Raw genomic sequence first — 15366 nt, 5'->3', positions numbered from 1 at the left:
GATCTTCATTATATCTCTTTTTAGTAAATTTACATGTTATATGCTATGTTTTTCCAAAAATAAGCTTCGAATAGGAAGAATATTTGCTCATCGTACTTGATTTCCAAATCTGAAGTTTTTTTTTTTTTTTTTTTTTTTTTTTGACTTCGAGATTTTTACCTTATTTCTGCATAACCTGCATTTTTTCCATTCGTCTTCTTATTATTGATAGGAAAAATTAACTTTATGTGAAAGATCTGGAATACTGAAGTTTATATGAGTGCTGAATAATGGGAAAATATCCGTCATTCTGTCATAATTGACTAACACTGATAAAAGAATAAAATTTTAAGAAAACATCAGTTTCATTCACATGAATAAGACAAATGCATTTTCCAAAAACGTCCAATAAATCTATCACAAGTGTCAACCTAAAAGGTCTACAAATATATTTTTAAGTACTTAAATAAATCATAAGCTGAAGATAAACCAAGAGAAAAAGTATCGAGAATTCATTGGCATATACCAACAGCAAAGGTAAAATAGTTTCCAATAGCAAAGAAAAAACAATTTCGAAGTGTTTAAAAGAGTACCGAGAACACACTCCCTCAAAACGTTTGTGAAAAGGCAACGACATCACAAATACATAAATTTTATGGAATATGACATTGTTTAAAAATTTTCGTTCTGATATAGGAAAATACTCATTAAATTATTAAATGTGGGTATTCGTGTACATGTTTTTAAAGAAATAAATGTATACATTTTTAGTGAAATTTTGCATATTTTCTGTTTTGGTAATAATACTGATAAGTTAGAAAGATTTTATGTACTGAACACATGTGTCTACGAAATTCTTTGCAAAAAGCGGATAGTTAATAATCATTTCGATACTTCAGTAGAAATCAAGTGTTATAGATGAAAAAGGATTTAAAAATTAACCAAGAGTACAACGGAGTACATATATAAACTACTTTGCTAACCCGCTATTGAACGTTTAAGTGGGACATATCCAGAAACTTCAAAATTAGTAATGAACGTTCAGTTTAACCTTTGAGATTTTACTAAATAAGTCTCTGTAATAGTAAAATGCTCGTTAAAATTGTGCTAACAGCTGGAAAAAATGTGCCTTTTTTACAATATTCACATATGTAATAAAAATAAAAACATGGCTCCGGTTCAGCAATGCAGTGCAAGGTGTAAGTAAGAAAATGTTCTAAACGGAGGTTTTCTCACATACGAAATACACTGAAAAAGCGAAAATTAGCAATATAATTAGCAATAAAACACTGGACTCGGTAACAAATTTTCAAATGTAATCAAGTGGTGTGACGAATTCGAAAGACAAGAGGTAGCGTAACTGATTTTATTTCGGTTTTTTTTCCTAGGCTATATGCAAAAAAAAAAAAAAAAATGTATAAATAAATAAACTTATAAAATATGGTTCTCACAGTAGGGTGAATAAGTTTCTGTTCAGATGAACGTTCTTGCTGAGAAATAGTTCAAGATGAGGATAGGCTCAAGATGAGGCTGTCTTGAATAAATCAAATCTCTAAGCCGGTGGTTGCCGGACTGAGCTGTATCCGAGCAGGATGCTCTTTGTAAGGTAGCAGCGAACCCGGCTACCTCGCAGTATCTCATGCAGAGATATTAGTATCGCTCTACGCAGAGCGAAGCAAAAATTTACTCGTGGCTGAGCTGAGAAAAAAACCGAGAGAAGGTTTCTCTCTCTACTTACTGCAACTAACTCTCACTTCTTCTCTCTCTCTGGAACTGCGTTCCATGATTTTGTTCAAGTTGTCCTGGGCGTGTCGGAAAAACTTCTAGGATCCTCATTTGTCCGTAATTTTTAGAAGCGTCTCTCGATTGGCGAGAGCACTTTGATTAAAATCTGGATATGATTAAGGCAGCCTGGGAAAAAGTCCGTGGGAACTTTTCGATTCCAACTACGGGTCTCAAACCGGATGGTCTGAGACACTGAACCTATAAACTGATGAAAGGGAACGGAACAATGTCTCCCTTCGAACAACTGTAAGACGAACAAAAAAGCTGAGATTGTTTTGTGACTGCTGGTCACTTCCTCTTTCCGAGAATTCGCTAAGAAGTACTCTGTCCGTGGGAACTTTCGAGGTAGTCATTCTTTTTCTCAGAACTTCGTGATGGTCGTTAAAATAGCTCAGATTCTTATCGGCTTCAGATTTACTATGAGTGGGAAACACTGAAGCTCCCTTTATGAGTACACACACAAAAATCATGAATTAGTTCATAGTACAATCAGCACTTTAGATACACTTAATACCGACTCAACCTAATTTTAACATTAACTTTCAGTTAGAATTTTCATGAATTTCAATAATTATGCTATATATTATTAGTCCCATGCGCTATTAGGAGAAAATGCAATGAAATGGTCAATACCCAATATACACGCTGAGAAAATCCCATATATTAGGAGCAGTTAACTTTTGCATAATTTTCGATGAAACGTAAAATCTTGTAATACGTCATTACAAAACCTGAGTAGGACAAAAAAAAAATTCTTGACACAAAAGAAAATATAAATAAATATAAAAATTTTAAAACTTTATATTTATTTTTTTTCAAAAAGTACTACAGTCAAAAGTCGTTAATTCGAACACCCATAATCCGGAATGATCTATAATACGGACCTCAAAGCTACAAACTTTCTGCGCTGACGCATGCGCATAGGAGTTTACGCATGCGCGTAAGACCTTTACGGCTGCGCATAGTACGTTCGTTTCACTTTTCAAACTGTTGCCACCAAATGTTAGAGTAATTTATTATATTTGAAGAAATTAAATAATGAAAAATCTGCGCAAATGTATGTATATTTCTCGCATTGTGATAAAACAACGGTAAGTAGAGCCATCGAATTTTGTATGACGTAATCCTACTCCGAATATGGGCATGCATGTGGAAGCCCAATTTCTTTTATTATCGATTTCATATTTTGTAAAACTTTAACGTGTTTTTTTATTAAGAAACTCAAGGATTTCAAAGCGTAATATTTCAACGTTGTACAGAAAAAATATTTTTATCTTCAGCGCGCGAAACTCTGTATCGGAAATTTTAAAGATATGATCAGTTTAAAACTATTTTGCGACATTGCTCTTGAACTGAATTTTATGATTTAAGTGCAAAGAACATGATATTTAATAAATAAAGGTAACACACAGAACGTTAAAAAAAACTCCCCTTTGGACGCAATTTAAAATCTGAAACCTTTCGATTTTTTTTTTTTTATTTTTATATAATGATTATTTCTCTTGTCTGGACCAATATAGTGCTCAACAGTCGGACTTTGGAACTGATGTCTTTAGAGAGAAGCGTTGCTGGTCCATATGGGCCACTATAACAGCAAATTTGGATTATGTTATACAATTATTGTAACAAACTGAAATATTATTTTGAATTTAAATTTCATCGAGAATAAAATACGATCTGTGTATATTATCAGTTTTAATAGAGGGAGCCAGATCTTCAGTGTTAGAAACCAGCCCAAATAGAGTTTTCTGCAAAAAGAAGACACACATTTCCGTACTTATGCGCATGCTCAATAGCTCGAAGCGATGTTATTTCGCAAAGAGCTTACAATCAACAGTTTGAGTTACGCTTCCAGCCATACTCTGTTATGAGCTGGCGAAAGTGTTTAAGAAAGTTTGTAGAACACTGTACTGACAGCCGGTGATAAGTAAATCATTGGTAAGTTATAATGGCGATCATAAATCTGTATCGCCTAATTATAGTATGTTTTACTAAATATATTTCTGAAACATACAGGATTTTATTATTACGTATAGGGTAGCCATTTTGATTAAAATTTTCGGACAATTTTTTTCTTGCAGTTGTTAGTATGCTTATTGTAATTTCATTGTTTGTACTTTTTAGCCGTTAATACAAGATCTTAATTTGTAAAACGAACCCCAATCCAGTTTTCCAAAAATATATATATATTTTTTTATCTTGTCTTTAAATCGAAATTCAAAGGTACTGTCATTTGGAGTATGGGAAGTTGTATGTGAGTGAATCAGATGCCTGTAAGCACTTAGATTTTTCTCGTTCTTTTTTCGAAAATTTTGCTGAATCTTACTGTCATAATATAAGTCTTATCTCGAACTTAGTGACAGGTCTTTTTTGAGTTGTAACCAATAGTATTTGGAATACATTTTTTTAAAAAATTTAACATTTGAACAGTTATTTCAGTATTTCTTGACACTTTTCTCAAAAATGTTTTTTTGGGGGGTTCTCTTACTCGAGTATTATGCAATTTCTTGAAATCTTATTGTATTCCATTTCTAAATTATTAGATATTATTATTGTTCCAAGTTTAGTTAATTCATTTAATTCGTATTTTAAGTATTTGAGAAATCTGTTGAAGTGAATTTTATTTTGCACTTTTATTTTCACATTTAAGAAAAAAAATCAGTCAATGCCATAATTAGTTAATACGGTCATCTAATATTAGATAGGCTAAAAAGTAATGTTTGTATGTCCCCGTAATCATCAATTCCCAAGACATAGCATTTTCTATTTTAGAACTATATATGCGCCCTCAGGTCGCCAGACACTTTTTCCGAGAAAATCCACGCTGCCGTATTACTATCAAAATTTTGAATTTTAAGCCTAAAATGTCTCCAAAAACGTGGTTTTCGCACATGGAGAAACCACATATTGAACACACAATTTAAGCTAAAAATTTAAAACAAAAACGAACAATTTAGAAAGCAAAAACATAACATAAAAAATTTAGAAAGCTAACTTTTTAGCCTAATAATTCTAATATTCTAACTAAAAATATTTGACAAGAATCCATGTACACAGCGATATATTTTAATTTAAACTGCGAAATGCACAGTCTAGTCTACAAACTTCGCGCACCTCGCTTTAATAAATTAACGTAGCAACAATAAATTTTGAAGAATACCATGTACACAGCATCCTGTTTAAACTTTAAAAAAATCTACAAATTCCGCAATCTCAACCAAATAAACTAAATTACAAACAATTCCAATAACAACAAAAATTCATAGTACAAAAAAAAAAAAAAAAAAATTAACATAACATTCTAGAAAATAAAATGCATTTACCATAATACATTCCTGAATAAAATTTCGCCAGTCACACAATGTCTCTGAACAAAAGTGCTGCAAATCCACACAAGAACTATCAGAAACGCCCTTCTTCGTCGGAGTTCTCATAGCAGCTCCGCATTTCAGACTCTGTTTTAAAAGTCGCACAAAAATTCCAAAAATACACTTCAATCCTCATAAACGCACCTGTGAACAAAAGACTCTTTAGCAACTCCAACATTGTACCTTTTAATACTAAATTTACTTTCCATACAATCTAAAATATGCGATTGAAATCTTCCCACCACATCTATCATTGCAACGTAGGCCATTTTAAAACACGCACGACACGAACCAACAAGCAATTAAACCGCTTCAAGAAAAGATTTTTTTCAACGTCAACAGGGTTGCCATACAACATGCAGTCATGTCAAAAACCAGTGCAAAACACTTATTGCCACATTTGGTGAAATTAGGGTGCATATAAGAGTAGAGCCTCCATTTTTTGAGTGAAAAGAATGTTTAAGAGTATAATCTCTTAGATTTAAACGTGTGGGAAAATGGTGCTGCAGAAGAATGTCTGTGGTTTCTAAATTACTGGAAATGGTTGATCCAAATATTTGTTTTTAAATTTTAAGTCTCTTGAAGATGTAATAACATTTTGTAGTAATGCATACCAAAAGATCTTAGTAATAATGGCATATATATATACTAAGATGTTTTTACATCAGATTGTCAATTTCTGAAGTTGGAAGTGAAATATATGGCTCTTGGTTTAAATAAATTTGTCAATGTAATACTTTCAGATTAAACATCTGTAGTGATTACAGTTGTATCCTGTTAAGCAAAGTATTTTGTCATATATTTAAAAAAAATCTGAAATAGTTGAAGTTTTTTCATATTAATATTAAATGAATTTGTCTCTTGTCAGGTTTTTTTCTTTGTATTAACAGTCTACGAAATGAACCATATTTATTGTTATTTATTAGCTGTTTAGTAGCATGTATTCAAATATTTCAACAGTGTCTAAATTTTATTTCTCCTAATTTGTCTTTTGTGTAAAAGTGTGTTCTTAATGCTGTGTATTCAGTTTTTCATTAATGTGATTATTATGGCACTTTGCTCAGTATTTAAAAAATCAGTGCGTTAAGGAAGCCTCACAATAGTTTCCTGGATACTTTGTGATTATCTCCATCAAAAAATTGTGATTTGAAGATAAACATTTGTTTGGTTATCTTTGTCTATTTCAATGATGCACCCAATGCTGTCTATTTTTTTACATTTATTTTTTAAATAAAGCATTTTCCTTTTTTCGAGACGGCGTTCTGTTATATGTTCTTTTTTTCTCTGGGTTGTCATATAAATACTTTCTGGTGAAAAAGTGTTGCTTCATCATTTTTTTTGGTGCAGATGGAGATAATCGAAAAGTATTATTTTCTGTGCACTGATGCATCCCATTTTATGAATTTCCTCTGATATGAACCAACCCGTTCTCAGAGTGAAATTTATTTGGAATTGAAACGAAGATTAACTAATGGAAAATATCAGTTTAAAAAAATTTTAACACACCATGTGTAATTCTAGGCAATATTGATGAAAAAAAGGATATCACTTTATGGCATTATTGTGTGCAGAACATTTGTAATGGATAAAGAGATGCAACGGTAAAAGTATAATTATGGGTACCCCTTGGCGATTTTTGGTGGCACATGGATACTGAGTATTTGCAATTCTTGGCTTGTGTAGCGGCGATTATTGTGACAGAAATCACCGCTACACAAAGCCAAAAGGTGCTACTTTGGTAGGCGGTTGCACGGATTTTTGGCGATTTACATTGACGCAATTGTTGGCGTTGTTTTTACAATCGTCAGCCATCTTGAAAAACGTCATTTTTACGTTAGTTTGCACATAGTAAAGTATTCAAAACTTTAAAAAAATAAATATCAATAAAAATAATGGATTAATTTTTTGTTGAAAACGTTGTTTCTTAAGATGGCAGGGAAATGTAAATAAATACATTTACTACGAGTATAAAATACTAAAGAAAGGTTAAATTATTAGTTTCATATAGCACAGAAAAAGAATAAAAATACCACTATAAAAACATTGCGCCAATGTTTAATTGCATTAAAATATTACATAAATTGAATATCGAATTAAAAACCATCATACCAATGTTTAAGAGAATTAAAATATTACTTAAATACTTTAAAATAAGTAAATAAGAACGCTTTGTACACTAGAGCTAAAATGACAGCAATTAGTTTATTCTCGGTAAAAAAGGAGGAATGTCTAATAATTTTCTTACCGTTACAGCGTTTATTTCTTCCAACGTGACCACAATACCATATATGGCCGTCCTCAGAATCTGCTCTTCTAACGATCTTCATCTGTGGTCTACATTTTCGCACTTCATTAAAGACGCAATTAACGAGGTTTCACCCCAAAATTTAAAATAAATTTCCTCTGACCCTTGTAACAATTTATAAATAAATCTTTGATTAGAAAAGCCAGGCTGGCCAAAATAAGGTGTCAAAGGACAATTTTTTGATTCCGATACCAATAACTCTTGGTACTTACCTATAACAACATTCATCTTTGAAAGAGACATTTTTGAAGGAATTCGAAGATATGAATTAAATTTTAAAATGGCCCGATAATGCACAAATGTTCAGCAACCAATCAGGGAGTTGATTACAGCTCGTTAATGCACAAATATTCTATAACCCATCAGAGAGCTGATTACATCACGCCTAGAATTAAAATTATTTAAATAATCATACATAATAAAATCATTTAAAAAACACAAAATTAAATTGTATTTTAATATTTAACAGCCATAAATAATGTTTAAAACATTAGATTAAATTTATGAATATTAAAACCAATTGCTTTTAAAGTAAGGTGATGTCATTGCTTACATCATCCACAACATAAAATATCATAAACAATAAAATTTTTATTTCAAATAAAAATGCAAAATTAAATTGATTTTTAATATTTAGAAGCCATAAATAATATTTAAAACACGGAATTTATGCATAATAAAACACATTATTTTTAAATTAAAATGACAACAAATTATCGTTTACAATAAATAACTTATCCAGCAATGGGTTTACCATAAGTCATATTACTCGCCAAAATCCGCGCAACCGTCTACCAAAGTAGCACCAGCGAAATTAACAAGACAAAAGAATTGCAAAAACTCGGTATCCATGTATACATCGAGCTAATTTCACTTTAAAAAAAATCCCAGAATTGCACAAATGTGGCATTGCGCTTGACTCTATTCATGTACGCATCAACCTAATTTCACTTAAAAAAAACATAGTTGCCCAAAACAAAATAACAATAAAGCAACCCTTGGTTTGCCTTTATTTGAAATATACTAGCCCTGTTGTTACAGCGATCACCACCCGCACACTGTGCCTGGAGCTGTTGTTCTCGTAGACAGACAGTATTTTGTGTTGTAAATTGTTTAAATCAGTAAAACAGCAATTTGAAAGTTGTGGAAAGAGAAGTGCAAGGGGTAAGTTTAGACAGAGTGAAAATTATGAAGATCAGATTTTCATAATTTGAATTTTATTAGCATTAGAGGTGGTGCTATTAGTCTGAGACCTCCCTTTTCTTTTGTATCGCTTTAAAATGTTATAGCTGTATATTATTTTTGAAAAAATAATAGTAATTATGGAAAAAAGTATGGTGGTACAAATAAGCAGATGTTCTACCAAATGATATTGACATCTGTTAGTATTAAGAAATAATGGTGAATCTATCAGAGCAGCACTCTATCAGAACCGTTTTTTAAGTATTGTTTGATCTTACTGCTGAATTTTATTTGGTGTGAATATGAAGAAAGTAATGTTTAATAAACAAAATATAAAAAAGGTTCTAAAAATTAAATGAAATAAAAAAAAATTCTGGAATGGTTAAGGTTTAAACATTGCCCAAAGGGCTTGTTTTTTCCATGATGTCAGCTCTTCATCTAAGCATTTAACATTGGTGGCATTCAAATTGTTTATTTCGTAAGACATTTGTTTGAGAGTTATATACTTATGATTTTGTTTGTTGTGTTGCATATTATCGATTGTTTTTCGTGTGATAAAAGCTTTTCCTCTTGGGTTAGTTGTTATCATAGCATCTCTTTATTTGAAAAGTGATTCAACAAAAAATAAAGGTTCAAGACTGATAGCCCTTTCAAGCTAATAATAAGAAAAAAAAAAAAAAAAAACTTATGTAGTCTTCTTCTAAGAAAGTTGAACAGCGATATGATGAACCAAGACTGAAAAAACACGAATGGCAATTCTTAATACTGTATTGAGAATTCTAAACATATGCTACTTAAAAAATTTTTTAATTATTATTTTAAAATTGAATTTTATGTGTCATGGGGAGGAGGGGATGTTCAATAATGCAGTTAAAAAGACAAAAAATGTTGTATCAATCATCTTGTTAAGAAAACTGAACATTGATAATGAATATCATCATGTATTTTTCTATTTCTTCAGCCTTTTTTTAGTGCACCATAACTAAAGAAAGGCTGAAAGAATGCAAAAATGTATGACAATACTTAACACTTTATCAAGTGTTTTAAAAAACTGCTGCTGTTAAAAATTAAATGATTTTAATGTAGCATAAGTGTGAATAAAGGGAAAGAAGGGAAGGAAAAGAGTTTCATGCACAAGAGGTAAGTCCAGTAACAGATTGATAAATTGTGAGACAGCGAGAGTATAAAAAAAATTCTTAACAAACCCTCCAATGCAATTTTAAAATCTGAATTCTTTCAAAAAAAATTTTTTTTTTTTTTCTTCATGATACATTACATTTGCAAGTGTTACAGTGCTGACATTTAACAACTGATATGTTTCAAAAGATAGTATAGTAAATGTCAGAATTTAGATTGGATTTGTTGATAGCTTAAATTAAAAATATGTGCATTTGTGAACAAAATATTAGGTTATACTGACATGCATTCATTTCTGTGATCAAGTGCAAATATATAAATAAATCATGCTCTGTTCTGTGTGTTGTTTTCTTGAATTTATGACTTGTTTACTTAGCTCAATTTTGTTTTGGACAAATGATGTATACAGTACAAAGTCCGAAATCCGGACTCGTCGGGTCTTCAGCGATTCCGGATTTGGGATTTTTCCGGATATTAGATCATCAGTTTAAATCTAGTAAGATAGCATGTAGAAATTATAAAATTAAAATATGAAATCGTGATTTATGAAATAATGAAGTATTTATGATCTAAAGGGTATCAAAATTTACAAAAAAAAAAGCTTCATATTTACTTGTTTACCTTATTAAGCATTTCTTTCAATGTAAGTTGCTTAAATTGCTTTGTCTTTTGTGCTAATACTTTCTCTTTTAATTCTGTAGACAGACGTAATCTCTTGATTGTTGAAGTCCTGTAATTGCAGTTTCGAGAATTCCGACTAACTTGTCAATCGAAATTTTCTCGTTTTAAGTAACTTCTCTGTCACTTTCTTCACTTTTGGTAGCGGTATTTTCTGGATCTAGAACCATACTACATATTTTGCCATTCGTTGATTGATGATTGAGAAGCATTGTCATTATAATGAAAAACTTCTTTTATATCAGCTTCATTTATTACCGCTTCTCCTCATTTCTGTACAAAATCCGTTAATTGGAAAATTTCACCTTTCTTTTGTGATATCCGAAAACCTTTATAATTAGTGACTATCAGCATCAAATTTAGCTATCCTTCGCTATGTATATTTGGCTATGCATCATGAGCTTGGCGACTAATGACAAGTTCCATTAAATTTTATTTTGCTTCTATTGCACACTGGGACAGTTATGCATGAATTGCATAAGTTTAGTTATTTATTATACTTATGTCTATTTCTTGCACATGCTTATCAGAGTTCTGAATAAATAAATTCTCACATTTAAGCCTTATTGAGGACCGGCACTAGATATTTTACCTCCTGATGCAGTCTCTGTGGATCTTAAATTCTGCGACCATACGAGCCCTGGTCCTGGTTCTGGGTTTATGTGAATAACAAATCAGTTATTCGTAATTAAAAGAGGCCTAAATGTAATCTTTGGGTCTATGAGTATCATCAACAAAATCTATTTTTAGCATATGGGAAGAAATTTTTGGTAAATTTTTCCTTGTCAACACTTTTTAGCACATTTAACTTAAATGTGTAATCATCGCCAAGCGTAATGTCAACATAAAAGTTTACCATACTCCTTTATTATTCAGTTACTAACATCAAAAAATTGTTTAGGAATCACTACATGTCATTACTCAAGTTGTCATGTTTTGATAAAAATGTGGTGATGAAAGGAGAGTATAATAAATAATGATTCACCAGATTGGCGTCAGATCAAGGATGTATCTATGTGGAATATTTCGGTTTGAGATGTATGCCAAGCAGATACGCAGCAATGGAGTCAAATTACTGATCATACAAATTTATGCTAAAATAATTCTTTCTTCAATAACAAGGTTTATTTAGTGTCGAAGTGAAATTATGAATCGGGACTTTCTAAATGTTTTATTATGCGCGGAGGGGGGAATCAAATGTGCATGCTTAAAGTCTATGAGAAAAACATTCTTGGAGGTTTTGAGGTCTGGATTTTAGATCATTCCAGATAATGGATGTCCGGATTTCGGACTTTCTACTGTATTAAAATTAAGTAATGTATGACCTACTAGTACGACCCCTGCAAATTATACTGGCTGAATATGTTTGTCTGTATGCATAAAAGGGTAATTTTGAAATGATCTTATTGATTTTTATGAAGTGTAAGGTTAACAGAAAACCATTGGAAATTATGATTAGATTATATTGCAGTAATTGGCTGTGTATTACTCCGCCATATACATGGATAGCACACATAAGAATGAAATAATTTAAATGGAACTCGGAACTCTGATAACTATTATTTTGCAATTGCACATAGATTTAACTTAAATGTTGAAGAGAGAAATAAACAAGGGAAGAGAAAGTAAGGGTAAAAGGGGATACCATTTAAGTTTCAGCTGATAAAGTACTAGCTAGGTTGTCTACTCAAGTTTCAGAAAATTTATATAAACTGTTTGTTCATTTAAAGAATTACGGAAAGACTCGCCAACTAGTCTTTGAGTAAGACGACTTGCTATAGTAACAAGACTTTGATTTTTCTAGTAGAAGTGTAGCCTTGACTACTAATGTTTAAAATTAATTTTTGACTAGGAACAGCATGAATTATAAAAAAATAGCTAAGTTATTGCATTTTATTTTCCAGCTATCGAAATGCGACGCTACGAGCGACGTTTTGAAACCAAAACCTAGCAATCGTGAATCAGAACTAGAACTAGTTGCCATTCAGCATAAAGAAATTTAAATATAAATATGAACTACTTATTGCCATTCAGCATAAAAGAAATATAAATATGAATATTAACGAAATATTAAAGTTAATTTTATAAAATAATTAAACACATGAACAAATATATGAAATAAAAAATAATTATTTCTCATGCAATAACTGGGCCACTACACTACTCCCCCACCACTAACTAAGTTACGTTACGAAGATGGAGAAATAGGTAGTAACTAGTATTGCAGTGTTAACCACTATCAAAATAATTTAGTCAGTCCTTGAATCTAACAGGTAAACGTATAGTTCTGCCTGTGCGAGAATGTTTTTGATTCACATCCGAATTTGAGTCCGGTCTTTGCAAATTAGTGTAGTCACGTTGTATCAACTGAGAATTTTTCTCAGCTAAAATATATGCTGGTTTCAAGCGATCCAGGAATACATTAACATGTTTTCCTTTTATGCTAATAGTGAAATATTTGTCCTTGCGATCAATAAAAGGAAATGGTCCTTCATAAGGAGGTTCCAGAGGTTTTTTTACCCGATCTATTCGCTGAAACACATGAGAACAAATTTTTAAGTCTTTATGTACAAATATCTGTTCAGATGAATTTTTACGAATTAGTCTCGGTCCAACAACTTCCATCTGTTTCTGGAGTTTATTAGCAAAAGTCTCCGATGCTGTCTGGATACTTGGTTCGCTGAAAAACTCTCCAGGAAGTCTGAGACTCTGGCCATAAACTGCTTGCGCAATAGAATGATTGGTATCTTCTTGAATAGCAGTACGCAAACCCTAAAGTACTGTTGGTAACGTGTCCGTCCAAGATATGTTGTGGGCTTTTAATGCTGTTTTTAATGTTCGATGAAGGCGCTCAACTTTGCTATTACACGAGGGGTGGTAGGCAGTAGTGTGTTGTAAATTGATTCCACAGATTTTGGATAAAGCTCGTAATGTATCACTTAAATTGGGATCCACGATCAGTAATGAGTTTACTTGGTGTTCCGAAACGCGCAATCCAGTTTCTATAAAAGGCTCTTGCGACGTTCTCAGCGGAAATATTTTCTAAAGGAATTGTTTCCATCCAATTCGAAAATCTATCTATGCAAGTAAGACTATAAATATTCCCTTTAGATGGTGGAAGTGGTCCTATGAGATCGATATGGATGGTGATACTTCACACTCACCTAATTTTGTTTTGGTATGCCGACTGATTTTAGCTTTTTGGCAAGGAATGCAGGTTCTTGTCCACAACTGTACATCGTTTTTTATGTTAGGCCAAGTGAATTTTGATGTCATTAATTTCATAGTCGATTTTATTCCTGGATGTGATAAACCATGAATTCGTTGAAAGATGTGTTTTCTGAAAGCCTGAGGAATATACGGCCGAATATGTTTAGTTGATGTATCACACCACAAATATTTCCCCGAAGGTAGAGAACATTGCTTGAAATTCAAGGAAGTAGTGGTTTGCAAAACTCTTCAGTTCTTCATCTTGAGTTTGTTCATCAGCTATTTTATCATAATCTATCGATGAAATTTCATTAACTCTAGATAATGTATCCGCCACAATAGTATTCTCAGCTTTTACATATTTGATATCAGTCGAAAACTGGGAGATGTATTGAAGTTGGCGAGCCTGTCTAGGTGCTGCTTTGTCAAGTTTTTGACGAAAGGCGAATATTAAGGGCTTGTGATCTGTATAAATTGTAAATACTCTTCCTTCTAGATAATGCTTAAAGTGTCTAACTGAAAGATATATGCTTAATAGTTCTCTATCATAGGTGCTATATTTTTGCTGAGTATCACTTAATTTTTTAGAAAAAAATGCTATTGGCTTCCACGAGGAGTTTTCATATTGTTGCCACACTGAGCCAATCGCTGTATCTGAAGCATCTGTAAATAACGCCAGAGGTAGTTCAGAATTGGGAAAAGACAACAGTGCCGTGTTCACCAGGTCATTCTTGCACGTTTCAAACTGTTTTTCAGCTTCTTCAGTCCATTCGATTTTACGTTTGTCCCTCTTTTTAGCTCCCTTGACATACGCATGTAACAATGCTGGATTCTTCGCTGCATTCTTTATATAATGATGATAAAAGTTAAGCATTCCAAGAAAAGTTCTAAGTTCATGAATTGTTTCTGGTCGTTTGTAGTTAGTAATAGCTTGAACTCTTTCTGGCAAAGGACGGGAATCTTTAGGTGTAATTAGGTAGCCTAGAAACTCGATTTATGGAACAGCAAATACAGATGTTGAAACATTAATTCTTAACCCAAATGTATGTAATCTTTCGAAAACTAATTTAAGGTGATTTTCGTGTTCTTCATGGGTACTGGATGCAATGAGTATATCGTCTAAATAGGGAAAAACAAATTCTAATCCTCTAAAGACTTCATGAATAAATCTTTGGAACGTTGCAGAAGCATTTTTTAAACTGAAACTCATTACGTTAAATTCATATAAACCGAAAGGAGTGATGATAGCCATTTTACAGTTGTCTTCTTCTGCAATGGGAATTTGAAAATAAGCTTTGAATAAATCAATTTTAGAAAAAATATTTGTACCTCTTAAAATATGATGAAAATCTTCAATGCGAGGAATTGGATATCGATCAGGTATCATCTGCGCATTCAATCGTCGGTAGTCTCCGCAAGGACGATATGAACCATCCTTTTTCGTAACAAGGTGCAAGGGGCTTGACCACTGGGAGTTTGATGGACGAATTATTCCATTGTCAAGCATAAATTTAAATTTCTCTTTAGCTATAGCTAAGCGTTTTGGATCGAGCTGTCGTGCCTTTGAATAAACGGGTTGACCATCAGTCGTAATAAAATGTGTAACACCATGTTTAATTTGTGTAGGAAAAAGGTTAGGTTTAGAAATTTCGGGATATTTCGACAGTAAATCGAAAATTTTTATGGATTTATTTAATGTGGTTACTGAGTAATCACTGGAAA

At 32.1% G+C, this 15366-nt stretch overlaps 1 protein-coding gene across 2 annotated transcripts in view; it reads left to right on the top strand.

The window, feature by feature from the left end:
• Window positions 1-3574: 3574 nt before the first annotated feature.
• Polr2A (RNA polymerase II subunit RpII215) overlaps window positions 3575-15366 on the top strand; it is a 47644-nt gene continuing 35852 nt past the window's right edge. The window contains exon 1 of one of the 2 annotated variants that reach the window (XM_085817816.1): window positions 3575-3702. The gene's annotated coding sequence lies outside the window, so the exon portion shown is untranslated. The remainder of the gene's footprint in view (window positions 3703-15366) is intronic. The other variant, XR_015041427.1, reaches the window with a different exon arrangement.

The sequence above is a fragment of the Stegodyphus dumicola genome, chromosome 1, assembly GCF_044657685.1.
Source record: "Stegodyphus dumicola isolate Sdum_Otavi_A_Nest chromosome 1, ASM4465768v1".
NCBI classification, from domain to species: Eukaryota; Metazoa; Arthropoda; class Arachnida; order Araneae; family Eresidae; genus Stegodyphus; species Stegodyphus dumicola.
This window is presented reverse-complemented; position numbering and strand designations above follow the sequence as displayed.